Source organism: Aotus nancymaae, unplaced genomic scaffold (assembly GCF_030222135.1).
Source record: "Aotus nancymaae isolate 86718 unplaced genomic scaffold, 86718_ANA_hifiasm-v0.15.2.pri h1tg000079l, whole genome shotgun sequence".
Taxonomy (NCBI): domain Eukaryota; kingdom Metazoa; phylum Chordata; class Mammalia; order Primates; family Aotidae; genus Aotus; species Aotus nancymaae.
Genome location: NW_026988494.1, coordinates 12,207,934 through 12,220,761, shown reverse-complemented (window position 1 = coordinate 12,220,761; position 12,828 = coordinate 12,207,934). Strand labels below are relative to the sequence as shown.

General features: G+C 37.5%; 1 pseudogene; it reads left to right on the top strand.

Annotated features, from left to right (window-relative positions):
• Positions 1 to 11,240: 11,240 nt before the first annotated feature.
• On the top strand, positions 11,241 to 12,603 carry LOC105726346 (microspherule protein 1-like; annotated as a pseudogene).
• Positions 12,604 to 12,828: the final 225 nt, after the last annotated feature.

The following is a 12,828-nucleotide window of genomic DNA, read 5'->3' as shown; positions in this document are numbered from 1 at the left end:
AAATCTCCTGAAACTGATAAGCAACTTCAGCAAAGTCTCAGGATATAAAATCAATGTGAGGAAATCACAGCATTTCTATAAACCAATAGCAGAATTAAAGAAAGCCAAATCAAAAATGAACTGCCATTTACAATTGCTACAAAGAGAATAAAATACCTAGGAATACAACTAACAAAGAATGTAAAGGACCTCTTCGAGGAGAACTACAAACCACTGCTCAAGAAAATAAGAGAGGACACAAACAGATGGAGAAACATTCCATGCTCATGGCTAGGAAGAATCAATATCATGAAAATGGCCATACTGCCCAAAGTAATTAACAGAGTCAGTGCTATCCCCATCAAGCTACCTATGACCTACTTCAGAGAACTGAAAAAAAAATCACCTTAAACTTCATAAGTAACCAAAAGAGAGCCCACATAGCTAAGTCAATTCTAAGCAAAAATAACAAAGCTGGAGGCATCACACTACCTGACTTCAAACTATACTACAAGGCTACAGTAATCAAAACATCATGGTACTGGTAGCAAAACAGAGATACAGACCAATGGATCAGAACAGAGGCCTCGGAGGCAATACCACACAACTACAACCATCTGATCTTTTCAAACCTGACAAAAGCAAGCAATGGGGAAAGGATTCCCTGTTTAATAAATGGTGTTGGGAAAACTGGCTAGCCATGTGCAGAAAGCAGAAACTGTACCCCTTCCTGACACCAAAATTAACTCCAGATGGATTAAAGACTTAAACATAAGACCTAACACCATAAAAACCCTAGAAGAAAACCTAAGCAAAACCATACAGGACATAGGCATAGACAACAACTTGATGACTAAAACACCAAAAGCATTGGCAACAGAAACCAAAATAGACAAATGGGATCTAATTAAACTCCAGAGCTTCTGCACAGCAAAAGAGTCAACGGGCAACCAATAGAATGGGAAAGAATGTTTGCAATCTACCCATCTGACAAAGGACTTATATCCAGAATCTATAAATAACTAAAACAGATTTACAAGAAAAAAACAAACCCATTCAAAAGTGGGCAAAGGATATGAACAGACACTTTACAAAAGAAGACATACATGAGGCCAAGAAACATGAAAAAATGCTCATCATTACTGGTCATTAAAGAAATGCAAATCAAAACTACATTGAGATACCATCTCACGCCAGTTAGAACAGTGATCATTAAAAAATCTGGAGACAACAGATGCTGGAGAGGATATGGAGAAATAGGAACACTTTTACACTGTTGGTGGGAGTGTAAATTAGTTCAACCACTGTGGAAGACAGTGTGGTGATTCCTCAAGGACCTAGAAATAGAAATTCTATTTGACCCAGCCATCCGATTACTGGATATAACCAAAGGATTAGAAATCATTCTACTATAAGGACACATGTACACGAACGTTCATTGCAGCACTGTTTACAATAGCAAAGACTTGGAACCAACCCAAATGCCCATCGATGATACACTGGACAGGGAAAATGTGGCACATATACACCATGGAACATTATGCAGCCATAAAAAATGATGAGTTTGTGTCCTTTGTAGGGACATGTATGAACCTGGAAACCATCATTCTCAGCAAACTGATGCAAGAACAGAAAATCAAACACCACATGTTCTCACTCATAGGCGGGTGTTGAACAATGAGAACACATGGACACAGGGAGGGGAGCATCACACACTGGGGTCTGTCGGGGGGGAAATAGGAGAGGGACAGCGGCAGGTAGGGAGTTGGGGAGAGATAGCATGGAGAGAAATGCCAGATATAGGTGTTGGGGACAAAGGCAGCAAATCACACTACCATGTGTGTACCTATGCAACAATCTTGCATGTTCTTCACATATACCCCCAAACCTAAAATGCAATTAAAAAAAAAAGATCATACTCATTGCCTCAAATGAGAAGAAAGAGAAAAAAAATGAGTCCCTAAAAAAATCTGGAGACAACAGATACTGGAGAGGATGTGGAGAAATAGGAACACTTTTACATCATTGGTGGGAGTGAAAAGTAGTTCAACCATTGTGAAAGACAGTGTGGCAATTCCTCTAGGACCTAGAAATAGAAATTCCATTTGACCCAGCAATTCCATTACTGGATATATATCCAAAGGATTACAAAGAGTTCTATTATAAAGATATATGCACATGTATATTCATTGCAGCACTGTTTACAATAGCAAGGATTTTCAAGCAACCCAAATGCCCATCGACAATAGATTGGATGGGGAAAATGTGGCACATATACACCATGGAACACTATGCAGCCATAAAAAAAGATGAGTTTGTGTCCTTTTTAGGGACATGGATAAACCTGGAAATCATTATTCTCAGCAAACTGACACAAGAACAGAAAATCAAACACCGCATTTTCTCACTCATAGGTGGGTGTTGAACAATGAGAACACATCGACACAGGGAGGGGAGCATCACACATGGAGGTCTGTTGCCAGCGACTAGGGGAAGGACAGTTGAGGGTAGGGAGTTAGGGAGGGGTAACATGGGGAGTAATGCCAGATATAGGTGATGGGGACGGAGGCAGCACACTACATTGCCATGTATGTACCAATGCAACAATCCTGCATGTTCTTCACATGTACCCCAGAACCTAAAGTGCAATAAAATATGTAAATATACAGAAAGAAAAAAACTGTTTGGGGCCACGCGTGGTGGCTCACACCTGTAATCCCAGCACTTTGGGAGGCTGAGGTGTGCAGATCACGAGGTCAGGAGATGAAAATCATCCTGGCCAACATAGAGAAACCCCTTCTCTACTGACATACAAAGATTAGCTGGGCATGGTGGCCCATAGCTACTCGAGAGGCTGAGGCAGGAGAATTGCTTCAACCTGGGAGGCGGAGGTTGCAGTGAGCCAACATTGCACCACTGCACTCCAGCCTGGCAGCTGGTGACACAGCAAGATTCTGACAAAAAAAAGGAAACAATTTATGGCCAGACTGAATGGTTCTGTGTTGCAGTTAATTTCTAATTTCAGGTTCTTGATATTAGAACCTGCTATGTATAACAGGTTAGGTTAGAACACATATACCTCTACTAAGTAGTTGTTAAAAACTAAACTGGATTTAACAGATACTACCTGTCCAGATAATCTGTGATGTGCTGTTGGTGCAAGATATTTTGGAGGTGAAAAGGCAATTATTTCGTTAACCAAGAATTAAACAAAGTTGTATTCTGGTCTGTATTTCAAAATTTTTAGGAGGAAAGGAGCTTAATATATTTGTTATATTTTTATTATATAAAGAATTGTTAGTACAATTGTAATTATATATGAATATGCATATTCACATTCACTTAAAAATAGAAAAATAGTAAGCAGTAACTAGGACTGCATGTCAAATAGTAAGTAAATGATGAATTCATATATGTGGATTCATTTTTAGAATAATTTTGTTTTAAATGTGATACATGTTTTAAGAGCTTTAATTTTACATGGTTAAGTTAAAAGTTAAAAAATTCAGTACTCAATATTTATTTTTATACATGTTTTTTAATCAGGAGACTTATCTGCTTAAAATAAGAATCCTATATTATTCTGAGTTTTCCTATGGCAAAATAGCACATTCAGTCCATTTATACGACATATGAGCATTTTTAAGGTAAATTATACTGCCCTAAATAATACACGCTTTCAAGATTAAGCAAATATGGTTGATCAGAAAGCACATAATATTATAGCAGAAAGAATCCTCTCATTTAAAAGCTGAGAAATCAGAACTTGTGGAGGGAACTTCCCATTTCCTGCCTTCATATCATTCTCTCTTTTGACATGTATTTATTTTAATCTCTTTCCATATGACACATATTGCATATATACAGATTAAAAGTATTTACTGAAAACCATCTTTGTCTAGTCCAAGATGCTAAAAAAAAAAAAAAAAAAAAAAGAGGGAAACAAAATAAACAGACTAGTTGCCCCATAGAGTTTCCTAGGAAATAAAGAACATAATTTTAAGTACAATCCTTCTTTGGTATCACTCAGGATTAGTTCTACAGTTCCTCACAGTGGATACCAAAATCTTCAGATATGCAAATTTCTTGCATAAATTACGGCATAGTATTTGCACATAGCCTATGCATATTCTTCCCATGTAGTTAAAACCATCTCTAGATGATTTATATACCTAATACAATGTAAATACTTGTAATTGGTTAGAAAATGGTTAGACAGTACCATTTTATTTATATTTATTTATATATGCTGTATTGCTAATTTTGCTGGGTTTTTTTCCTGAAGATTTTTCAATTCATGGATGCTTTAATTGCCAATGCAGAACCCATAGATGTTAAGGCCCGACTGTATTTGTAATTAAATTCTCTTAAGTGTTATAAAGGAAAAGAATGTACTATGAGATCTCATTGAAATCTGAAGTCTTAGTGAATAGAAGCTAAACAGGAAGAGAGAGGGAGAAAGGCAGAATGAAACCTCTAGGAAACACCTTCAGTAGGAATAAGCATGATGTATTAAAGAAACTGAAAGAAAATTATAATGGCTGAAAAACATAGACTAATGGGAAGAGTTGTGTGAGATTATGCATAGCCTTTGTCTTTTCCTAAAAGCAATGAGAATTAAGGCAACAAGGAATTCAACATAGTGAAACTGTAAAATCAGATTTGCATTTTATTAAGTATAGGAAACAGACTTGAGTTAGGGAGTGGTAGTTGTAGAGGAGATGAGTTAGGGAACTTTTGAATGTTCTGGGAAAAAGGTGTTAGTTGGCTGTAAACCTACTAAGAGGGACAGAAGAAACAAAAATGAAAAATCTTATAATATTTGGAAGAGAAATCTTCATGTCTTAGTGATTGATGATTGTGAATGAGCTAGGGGAAAATATCAAAAGAAGGATCCTATGATCCGTAACAATGCCACAAAATGCACAGTACTTCCATCCACTGAGCATCAGAACCTGGAAGAATATGCTCAGTGGAGATAAATTATAAAATGATATTTTTCAAAAGTTAAATTTGAGGTGCATTTGTGACATTCCAGAAGAAATATATTTTTTAAAAAATACAGTTTAAGATGCATGTCTACATAACAAATAAGAAATCTACATGGCAAATAAAACTCTGGAAATAATTGGTACAGAAGTATTCAAAACATGTTAATAAATGAGATCACTTAGGAGGGAAATATGGAGTAGAGGAGAATAGAAATTCCCACACTGAATAGAGAGATAAGCAAGAATATGCAGAGATTCATCACAGTAGCAGACAAATAGGAAGAAAGCAGAAGTATGTGGTGAAATGTAAGTGAAATTCAGTATTACGAAAAGGAAGAAATAATTTTGTCAAATTTTCCAAGACATAAAGTAATTTAATTTGGAAACTATCCATCGAATAAAGACATGGAAGTCTAGAAAAATGAAGTGAGAGTTTTCTTACAGTTTTTCTTAAATAAAATAGGATACAATTTTTTAAACAAAAAGCCAAAGTATTGGAATTAGACCCATCTGATACAGAAATAGAAATGAAGAAATGGACAAGTAGGGTATTCAATACTTTTTCTTTTTTAGAGAAAGGTGGTAAGTGGATAAACAAGTTGACTGAATAAATATCTGTTTTGTGTTGTTTTAATTTTTAACTTGTGCAAGGATTCAGATTGTGTAAGTGCCAATTTAAATAACCAAGTAAATGTTAAAAAAAAAAAAAAAGGAAAAATAAATAAAGTAATAGATAATAGTATCAGGTCCTTGACAGGTAGAAGTGCTATCAAACATTTCCCTGAGATAGAGTTCTAATTATTCCTTTTCTACATATTCTTTCTTCTCTTGTCTGATCTCAAAATAACGTATTTGTCTTAGAAGTTATTTATATGACTTATTATTTATATTAGCAGTTACCAAACTGTTTTAGGATGCCTTTAAACTAAACAAGTATTGAATACTCCAACAAGCTTTTGCTTTTAGGGATTATATCTATCAACCTTTACCATTAGTAGTAACTTTTACCATATCAGTAACTAAGACTAACAAATGCTAAAATATAACGTATGCTTTTATATTCAAACTTTTACCTTATTAGTAACTAAGACTAAGAAATGTTAAAATATAATGTATACTTTTATATTCAAATAAATATATCATATGTTAATATAAATATCATATTTTTATGAAGAACCAATGTATTTCCAAACAATCATTTAGTGAGAATTGTTTATTTTTGCAAAACTCTGTCTGGATTAACATGACATAGCTGTTTGCTCGTATCTGCTTCTGCATTCATTTTAGATTATTAATATTTTTCTTTGATACTATGCCAAATCTTACAAATTAAGGTGAATTTCAATGTGGAATATGAAAGCAATGTCAAAGAACTTTTATTCCCTGAAGCCTTAAATACCATATGTCTATCTACAATTTGTATGGGACTTTTAACTGATTCATGACTTTGTAACATCATATACTGGTAATTTGAGAATTACTGGGTCACTGAGTTATAAAATACCTAAAAAGTCTCATGTGTTATCAATGCGACTGATCTTATCGAAAAAATCTTTAAGTATTGGGAACCTATCAGGCTCATGGTCCTATATACAAGATTTCCTACGTCCTATTTTTTTTTAACCTGAAAGCTTAAATGTTATCACTGGCAATAAATACTGTCAGTTTTATTGCTTTAGAGTGATAGATTCAATTTGTTCATTTTGAGAAAACATCCCCTAAATACTCAAACCTGAATTAAACTCTGTCAGACATTCTTTAAAGTTAAATGATGTTCCGTTAAAAAAAAAAAAAAAAAAAAAAAAGGCTACTTTAGTTCTCAAAGAATTGCACAAGCACTGTTCTTAGAGATCATCACTTTACTCGGGTATGGAACCAAAGTGTTTTATATATACATCTCATTTTGTTACACAGAATACTTAAAAAAAAATCTAGATTTAATAAAATTTGTTACTTATACTTCTTCATAAGGACATTTTTAAGTAAGGACATTTTAAGTAAGGACATTTTTAAATTTTTTCCTCCAAGAGCAGAGCTCACCAGGCTCAGTGGCTCACACCTATAATCTCAGTACTTTGGGAGGCCCAGGCAGTGGATCACGAGGTCAGGAGTTCAAGAACAGCCTGTCCAACATGATGAAGCCCGTCTCTACAAAAAATACAAAAAATAACTGAGAGTGGTGATGCACACCTGTAGTTCCAGCTTCTTGCAGGGGTGAGGCAAGAAAACTGCTTGATCCTGGGAGGCAGAGGTTGCAGTGAACCAAGGTCGCACTACTGCACTCCATTCTGTGCAACAGAGTGAGATTGTCTCAAAAAAAAAAAAAAAAAAAAAGAGCAGAGCTGGCAGTAAAGAATATACTGACTACTAGGACACTTTAATGTCAATACCTTGATTTCTGCCAAGGCACCAGCACTTTCACCCATCATGACTTTGTTTCATTGGTGCAAGTATCAGCACAGTGAAAAAGGAAAATAGCATCTTGTTTTATGAAGAAAATAGTTGAAACCTTTCAATTGCTCCTGAAAACGTCCCAGAGCCCTAGGGATTCATGAACCACAGAGTGCACTGCTGGTATACAGCATTCATTCTGCAATTGACTCTAAATGCTTTCAAAATATTTCAGATGCTTTTTAGTCACTCACCTGCACATTTTTTAAAAGTTAAATTGATCTTTATGTGAATTTGTGTTGTTTTATAAGACTAGACCGTTTCCCTCTTTTAAAATACTTAAGTTCTATTACTATTCTTAGTTATGATACGCTTTCACTCAAAGTGTTCAAGAAACTGTCAACTGAACATATTTAAACTATTTTAGAAGCTTTCTGCATTCCAAAGTAAGTCTGCATTAATGCAAATTATTCAAAACCCTGTGTGTTGCATAGGTACGACTTACGTAAGAAATATTTGCTTCGTTTAATTCCTTTCTGTCAACTTGCTTCTTTTCATATAGACAGTTCATTTCCATTTATCTCTGTGAGAGCTCAATTGTCTTTGATGACTCGAGATTAAAAAAAAGTCAAAAGAGAGAAAATATGTGTCATTCATTTGGGCAAATTATAAGAAATAAAATGTGTGCGATGAAGACCTGGTGAGACACTTTTCAAGAGCAAAGTTTAAAATAGAAAACTACTGATCTTGTACTGGGGAAACAGAGATCCTAATTGCTGTCTGTAGGTGGAGAGAAGTAGCTTCTTTTTTTCCAAAGATTAAGTGAATAAGGATATGATTCTTAGGGGAATCAAGAATGGGCAGTGGCTCTATCTTCTCTTTTGCTTACAACTCACATCTGTCATTTTCCTTCCAGTAAGTACTGGAAATGGACATAAACGTGCCTGCATCACAACTAAATTATCCAAGTGAGGAAATCGGTGTCCTCATTTTAAGATGTTCTGTTCAAACTAAAGTAGTCTCAGCAACTTTACCCTGAGAGTTTCCTGGGATGCTTTGAAATGCTCTTTTATATACATTTATTTGGTGCAACCAACGTTGATCCAATGCCAAATCTGTCATAGACACTCTAAGAATATAAAACTGAATATAACTTGGTCCATTTCTGTAATGTATTTATAAATTAGTGGAAAAAATAACATATTCACATATTGCTAGATTACTCAAAAGTAACTCATGATAAATTCTCTAAAGGTTAGAGGTAAAGATAAAAATGAGGAAGAAAATAAGTGAAGGTGACATTTTTAACTGAACTCTCAATGGGGTAAGATTTTAACAGGTGGTGAAAATTACAAATGCATTCCAGGTATAAATGAAATATGAGGTATAAAAGACACAGAAGAAAAATTGTAAGTAATAGTCAAAATGTGCTTGACAGTTGGCAATGAACTCAATTAATTGAAGCCAATTCACAAGGACTTAATACAGAAGAGAAAAATGAATTAACATCAGACAGCTGTGCTTCAATTTAGGTTATTTCACTTATATTTATGTGAACTGGACACATCTTCTTATCCTTTTATGACTCAGTTTTTCATCTGTAGAATTAGGATTATAAGCCTTGCCTTTCCTACATTATTAGACTCAAATAACACATTCACAAATGTGCAAGAACTATGAAATAATATTCTTCGTGGGTTTTTAATTTGTTTTAAATATTTTTTAATATTTGAGCTGGAGTCTTGATCTATCACCCAGGCTGGAGTGCAGTGCTGCTCTCTCAGTGCACTGCAACTTCCGCCATCTGGGTTCAAGCGATTCTCCTGCCTCAGCCTCCTGAGTAGCTGGGACTACAGACATGCACTACCACACCCAGCTGATGTTTGTATTTTTAGTAGAAACCAGGTTTCATCATGCTGGCCGGGCTGCTCTCAAACTCATGATCTCAGGTATCTGTCCACCTTGGCCTCCTGAAGTACTGGGATTACAGGTGTAAGCCACCAAACCTGGACATCATGTGTTTTATCATAATTTTTACTTAAACAATTTTTTAAAATATTTATTATAATACCTGCCTGAAATATATACATCAAAATTTAGTATTTGTCAAAGGTAAAAATGCAAACTAGGAGGATAAAATAGAATATGTGTTACATAGTTTAGAGCACCACTAATAAAATTTTCTGGAATGTTGGGAATATTCTAGATCTATCTTGACCAATATAGTGGCCACTTGCCACATTTGTCTATTCAGCGATGTGAAATATGGTTAGTGCAACTGAAAAACTACATGTTTAATTTTTCTTAATTTTAATCAACATAAACAAGAGTTAAGCACATGTGGCAAGTGGCTCTGGTATTAGTGCAAGTTTCAAAAATGGTACCTACAAGACCAAAAAAAAAAAAAAACAGTGACTGAACATTTTTTATTATTCGTATTTCTACTGAGTCTAAGATTTCAAAGTAAAAATGATAACCATGAATCTCCTAGAGACAAATGAAGTAATTATTTTAAATAGCCACTGACTATGGAAGATTACTTAACGTGTAATTTTTTTTAGTTCACAGAGAAAAGCAATGATCAGGTTACTTTACTTTTTCATTAAAGAAACAAGTTTCTGCATGAAATATACAGATTACATATAATCAACAAAAACGCCAAAGACTGGAGAAGTATTTCCAATACATAGGACAAATACAATGCTAATTGCCTAAAAGTATAAAATTTTGTCATTCAGTAAGAAATACTTATAACTTAATAATAATTAGATGTAGGACATGAATAGGAAAAGAAATATAACTGGGAAGTAAACATTGGATCAGTGATCAGTATGATTATTTTTCTTTTTAGATAGAGAGAGATTTAACAATTTGGGGAGTGGATGCTGAAAATGTCTATGAACTAGGCCACTCTATACATGGATAAAAGGCATTAAATTGATGTAGCCTTTTAAGCAAACAATTTTGCAAAATAAATTTCAAAATGTATTTTTAATTAAACAAGAAACTATACTTCTAAAAGTTAATGTGGAGAAATAGGAACATTTATGCATTGTTGGTGGGAGTGTAAATTAGTTCAACCATTGTGGAAGACAGTATGGAGAGTCTTCAGAAATTGAGAACTAGAAATACCATTTGAGCCAACAATCCTATTACTGGATATATACCCAAAGGATTATCAATCATTCTATTATAAATACACATGCACAAGTATGTTTACTGCAGCACTCTTCACAACAGCAAAGACTTGGAACCAACCGAAATGCCAATCAATGATAGACTAAAGAAAGAAAATGTGGTGCATATACACCATGGAATACTATGCAGCCATAAAAATGGATGAGTTCATGTCCTTGACAGGGACATGGATGAAGCTAGAAACTATCCTTCTCAGCAAACTAATGCAAGAACAGAAAACTAAACACCTCATGTTCTCACTCCTAAGTGGGAGTTAAACAATAAGAACACATGGACACAGGAAGGGGAACATCACACACCAGGGCCTGTTGGCATGAGGGAGTGGGGAGGTGGGATAGCATTAGGAGAAATACCTAATGTAGATAATGGGCTGATGGGAGAAGCAAACCACCATGGCATGTGTATACCTATGTAACAAACCTGCACGTTTGCACATGTATCCCAGAATGTAAGAAACAGACACAAATACGAATGAGATATTCATTTAAGACTGCTCATAGGAAGCCTTCTTTGGCCCTGTGGCTGCTACTGTCACCATGGAGAAATTGTTGGAGCTGGCAGTCTAGGAATCAATCTTCTCTCAGCCTTTAAGCTCACCTGGTCAGAATCCTTGGATGAGCCTATGGGACCCTTCCTCCTAGCCCTGTGGTTTGGAACCAGTGGCTTTGGGACTGTAAGAAGATGGACAAAGATTCTCAGGGGCTGATAGATTCATCCCTGATGGCATCAGGCACTGCCAGTCACTCAGAGGATGAGGAGTCACTGGCAGGGCAGAATCGGGCCTCCTCCCAGGCCTTGGGCACCATCTGTAAATGGAGAAGCTCCTCCAGGTTCATCAAGAGGAAGAAGTTCAATGATGAGCTGGTGGAGAACAGCCTGGCAAAGGGGGCCAGTGGGGTGGAACCAGGGTACTGTTAGGGGAGTGAACCCTCCTCCAGTGAGAAGAGGGTATCCAAAGCCCCCAGCACTCCTGTGCCACCCAGCCTAGCCCCAGCCCCAGGACTCACCAAGTGTGTGAAGAAGAGTAAACAGCCACTTCAGGTAACCAAGGATCTGGGCCACTGGAAGCCTGCAGATGATCTCCTGCTCATCAATGCTGTGCTGCAGACCAACGACCTGACATCCGTCCACCTGGGCATGTAGTTCAGCTACCACTTCACCCTTGGGGAAGTCCAGGAGTGCTAGTAAGCTCTGCTCTATGATCCTGTCATTCCAAGTTGGCCTGTCAGGCCTTGAGGCAGCTGCACCCAGATGTTATTGCAGCCATCCAGAGCAGAGCCCTTTTCAGCAAGGCTAAGGAGCAGCTGCTGAGCAAAGTGGGATCGACCAGCCAGCCCATCTTGGAGAACTTCCAGGATCTGCTACACAGACACCCTGATGCCTTCTACCTGGCCCATACCACCGAGGCCCTGCAGGCCCACTGGCAGCTCATGAAGCATTATTACCCACTGGACGGCCAGAAAATGCAGTCACTGCCCAAAGGGGACCAAGTGCTGAACTTCTCTGATGCAGAGGACCTGACTGATGACAATAAGCTCAAGGACATGTGAGATGAGGTCCTGGAACATGAACTGATGGTAGATGACTGGCGCCAGAAGTGAGAGATTCAGCAGCTAGAACATGAACTGTGTAAGTGGCAGGTGCTAGTGGACAGCATCACAGGCATGAGCTCTCAGGACTCACAACCAGACACTGGCGGTGCTGTGGGGCCGCATGGTATGGCACCTGATGCACTCACGCGAGATCGCCCTGGGCAGAGCAACCAACGATAACCAGATGCATGTGGACCTGTCTCTGGAGGGTCCTGCCTGGAAGATCTCCCGGAAACAAGGTGTCATCAAGCTGAAGAACAAGGGTGATTTCTTCATTGCCAATGAGTCGATGGCCCATCTACATCAATGGACAGCCGGTGCTGTGTGGCTCCAAATGGCACCTCAGCAACAACTCTGTGGTGGAGATCACCAGCCAACCATTCATCTTCCTCATCAACCAGGACCTCACTGCCCTCATCCGGGTAGAGGCTGCCAAGATCACACCACAGTGAGGAGTGGCAGCAGGACCCCTGGGCCCTCTCTAGCCTGTTTCCCCTGTCACTCCAGCCCCCTTGAGCTGGGAACTCAGGCTCCCGGAAAATACTGCTGAGTGGACAGTGTGAGGCTCAGCTGCAGGCCATTGATTTGAGCCTTTGAGGGAGAATAGGGCTGGATTTTTTGAAGCCAGCAGAGGCTGAGACCCTCTGGCTTCCCTAGAGCCAGAGCACCTCCCCCTC